The sequence below is a fragment of the Sinocyclocheilus rhinocerous genome, unplaced genomic scaffold (genome assembly GCF_001515625.1).
Source record: "Sinocyclocheilus rhinocerous isolate Xijiao unplaced genomic scaffold, SAMN03320098_v1.1 scaffold2287, whole genome shotgun sequence".
NCBI classification, from domain to species: Eukaryota; Metazoa; Chordata; class Actinopteri; order Cypriniformes; family Cyprinidae; genus Sinocyclocheilus; species Sinocyclocheilus rhinocerous.
This window is the reverse complement of record NW_015638598.1, coordinates 3,095-7,923: the sequence shown is the minus strand read 5'-3', so window position 1 is coordinate 7,923 and position 4,829 is coordinate 3,095.

Here is a 4,829-nt window from a genome sequence, read left to right as displayed (position 1 = left end):
GACATTATTCCTGGAGAGGAAATAACATACGACTGTGGAGCAAGTGACTGGCTTTGGAGAAAGGTTTGACAAAATTGGACTACTTTTGTCATTTTTACAGATGTGAGACCCTGATTCTTTAAGACTGTGACTATTTTTTGAAGGGTTAGGGTTAACATTGATTTATTGAATAATTAAGTAAATATAATTCCTTAATTTACCTTTGTAAAGAAATCTCATTGCTCTCTGCTGTCTTTACCAACGACATCTTAGTCCTGAATCGCCACCGTAGCTTCTCAAAAGGGAGGGGTGAGTGGTGGACTGAGCCGTTGGTTGCAATTCGCAACCTCACCGCTAGATGGCGCTAAAATTTACACACTGCACCTTTAATACTAGGGGAATCTTTTGGTACCTCACGATTCAATTCAGTTAAGTTCTTGAGGTCACGATTCAATTTAGAAAATGATTCACCATTTTAAATAAAATTTCAGTTTGTTTTATGCATAGATTTGATTTGAGTTTACTGTTTTGTGTTACTTTCCCTATTTAACTGCAGTAGACAGTTTAATAGATATTGATGAAAAAAATCTTACTAAATTAAATGTAATCCTTGAACATGGGCGTATAATACATGGGGGACGCGTGGGACATGTCCCCCCCACTTTCAGATAAAGATGATTCTGTCCCCCGCACTTTTTGACACACGGCCACCACCATTCCCGCAGATGTTCTCTGGTTTGTTACATTGGCTGAATTTTAGTTCACTCAAATCTATCACAAGTGAGTGTTATGAGGCGAATTGTCTTTCGTGGAAGCGTATCTGCTTCAAACAGACGGAAGTAACGGGGCGCTTGGCACTGATTAATAAAGGTATAGCCTATATACACACGTTAGAAACAAGCTGGTATAGTGTCGATAATGCATGCTAAAAGTAAGTGGAAGTAAGGGCACTATTTAGGGTGCAAACCTGTGTTTTACAGGATAAAAGTTACGCGCTGTCACTTTGCAGTTGAAGCACGTAAAAGAACGGTGTCATCACTATAGTGATTGATTCATATGTTTACTTAGTGGCATAAACTTTTATCGCAGTTTTGGCATCTGTAACAAGAATAGACACACATATTGTGCTTAAAAAGAGCATTTGAATAGCTGTATATGCAATTGAAACCTGTCTGTTTAGCGCATCTCTCTAGTAGTTAAAATTTTAATAATACATTTTAAAGTTATTTCTCATAAATATCCTGGCTATACATTGTAATCTGGTGAGCGCTGGAAAGCTGATCCGATATTTATACGGGTCCTACTTCTTGCTTAATTGCCTTAAGCCGTCTTTTGTTCTGCAGACGTTTTCCTTTTTTGTTTTTTATCCGCCATCTCTATCTTTCTGTCGCTCGGCTCGGCTAATGTCCGTCCTGTGCAGTGTGCACATCATGAGTAGACACGCCCCTTACTGCTGATTGGCTACAAGTTTGTTTTGCTATTCGGCCCGAATCAGTTTTCTAAAGTGTTTTTGAAAAATCACATACCCTGCCTTTAAAGTGCTCCTGTCTGTCACAACAAATCTATCTCACTAAGCCCTGCGACAGCAGTGCAGATCAAACCTATTTTATTTTCTCTCTCGTTTTTTCTGTGATCTTGTGGCACATTCATGTTCTCCAGCAAACAAGAGATGAAATACTACAAATACGAGCTCTGCCAGAAGCACTCTATGCTATCTCCAGAAGAAACAGAAAACTCTCATTGAACAAACAGGGCTGCAGTCACGGACGGCTGTGATGGATCGAGGCGGCTGTTGGTTCAACACGGCGAAAATGTATGACCACCCTGGCCTCTGCAGTTTTCTCTGTAAATGCAGCTATTAAATGCATCTATAGACATTGTAGCACATCCTTGGTTTGGTAAAAGCTAGGGAACATGACCTGATGCATGCTGAATTGGCTAGATTTGATTTTTGTTGCCATAGCAATCAGTAAAGCGCTAAAGGCTGTATATCTGGGTTGGTGGGAGCTGCAAACACAATGGGAGCTCTGTGTATTCTGAATGTGTCTCTCAGCTGTGCTGTTTTCTCACCTGCGGAAAGATCTAGAAAGGAATTAGGGGTGCACAGAACTTGTTTCTATTTTGCAGCACGTACCTATTTTCAAAATCGACTAGTCAGTGGAATGCTTCACCGTCCAGTTCCCATAATCCTGATGCGACACATTTGTAAAGGGGGTTCTGAAAACACATGTTCTGGTGTTCAATTAAGAAAAAAAAAAAGCTGGATGATTTTAAATCAAATTTCAGATTGTTTTAGGCAGATTTGATTTTAGTTTACTGTTTTGTTACTTTCCCTATTTGACTGCAGTAGACAGTTTAATAGATATTGCAGAAAAAATCTCACTAAATTAAATGTAATCTTTGAAATTTGTTTATTCTTCCCATTTTATTCAACCCAATATTTCAAAACAAATGCCAAAGCTGAATGCAATCATTACACACAAGACTAGTTGTCATCTGGTAAATAAAAATAAATAAACAATAGGACAAATACAATATAAAAAATATACAAATTAAATAAACTTTTTAAAGATTTTCAGATTCAGGAGCCTCAGTTTATTTAACATGTCTTAAGAAATACTACAGAAATTGAATAATCAAATGTAAAAATAAAATACTGTATAGTCTTCACTGTATGAATTACATATAAATTGATAGTGATTCAGTCAGAAGCAGTGTGATTATTTCATATATATACAATTGTAACAGATGCCAACAATTTATTAGGCTGCTGTCCCTTTAAGAACATATTTGTGTGTGTATTTGACTATTTAAGTGCAAAAAGCTATGAAAGAGAACTGAATTCAGCATCACATGAATCTGAGAGGCAGCATTTGTGCTTGTGCTTCGGCTGTGTGTCCGTCAGCACCAGCACTACACTGAGCTCTTTTGCACTGGTTACTGTGATTAATAACACTTTAACGTATCAGTAACTTTAAGTAGTACTGTGAAGTTAAAGAAATGTAACACTTTAAAAAAAAAATTTAATTTGTAAATCGATGTAAATATGCAGAATATAGAATTGCGATTCATGTGAAATGATTTTATTCCCCACCCATACTTAAAAACAGACATTAAATGTAATTTCTATAAATTGACAGTAATTATCGCAATTACAATAACACTTTAACGTATCAGTAACTTTAAGTAGTACTGTGAAGTTAAAGAAATGTAACACTTTAAAAAAAAAATTTAATTTGTAAATCGATGTAAATATGCAGAATATAGAATTGCGATTCATGTGAAATGATTTTATTCCCCACCCATACTTAAAGGGGTCATATGATCATAAACTTACATCTGCATCCAAACTCAAGCTACTGTCAAATGTGCATTTCTAAGAGACAAGAAAATGTAATATTATTAATATTGCAGCCTGCACTGCAAACTGTGCTGAAGATGCGTGTCAAAGTCAGGAAACATGCAGAGACAAACATTTTTTTTTTTCTATTATGATATTTATCTTAAGGAAAAATTGCTGGAAAAGTGTAAAGAATTTAGAAACTTTGTATTTGTCATGTTCTGACCATAAAGAGTAGTTTAAAACCACAGTTAACAGTCTGGTTTCTACAACTTTCACTTAGGAGCAAAAATCCGCCTTTAAACTTGAAAGAAATAAAGATTCTAAATTTATTGTGATAATTATCGATATCGACTGAATGAACATTTTTAGCGTGATAAATTTTTAGGCCATATTGCCCAGCCCTAATACATCTCATCAATTTAAACAATATATTTTATTTGTGAACTGATGTTCAGCTGTTCTTTTAATAGTCAACTTTTGTTCATTCATCAGCCATCAAAGCTTAGTAAACACTGGTCACAGACATGAAGATGTACCTTCAGTTCCACCGAGCTGATTGCTCACTTAAACCCCCACAGATCATGTTTTCAAGCCGTCTTAAGTTTGATTTTGACTTGACAAAGTGGTGATTTCTAAATGTGTGAGCTGTTTGTTTACTTTTCTTAAGGTTTATTTTTGACGTTTTTACCTTTATTTAAATAGGACAGTGTAGAGCTGACAGGAAGTGAAATGGGAGCGAGAGAGAGAGAGAGAGAGAGAGAGAGAGAGAGAGAGAGAGATGAGATCATTTGAGGATTGAGTGTTACTCAACTTTAGAGAAATGTCAATTACTCATTAGTGCCTCAAGGCAAAGACAGAGAAAATGATTGATTTTGCTGTTAGGCATTGTAAGACAAGACAACAAATCTGTGCCTGTCAAACGAGTTAATTAATGACTCCAAATGTGCAACTGCAGATTTCAAATGTGAGTGGATTTGTTACTGATCTTGTTTGCATTAAATATGTTTTTGTGTATGTGTGTTTGTTGAGAATAGGAATTGTCTCTTTGTAGTTTTTATATGTACATGTGTACAGCACAATACATAATGTACATTTTTAAGGCAGCTTTACAGAACAAAATGTACTACTATCTTAATACCTTGATATATAAATGTATATCTGTTTTTTGATCTACCAGCTTAACTAGTAAACTCTGAGTTTAAGCCAAATCCTTGAAACCAACTGCTACAACTAATGGTACTAAAACAGTGTAGTTCTACAGCAATGGTTTAGTGAAGCATTTTGATGTGAATGTCAATGCTAATTTAGTAAATTCATGGAAGTTCAAGTCTGTCGAGCTAGTTTGTTCTGGTTCTCCTCGGTGGCGCCTTTGGACTGGCGGCCATTTTAACAACTGCCTCAAAACAAGTGTTTGGTCTTGGGCGTTGTCCTTAAGCAAACCCGCAGTCCTTATCACTGTGGAAATTTCTATAGTGGCAACTGTCCTCAGTGTTTTTGCAGATCGGCT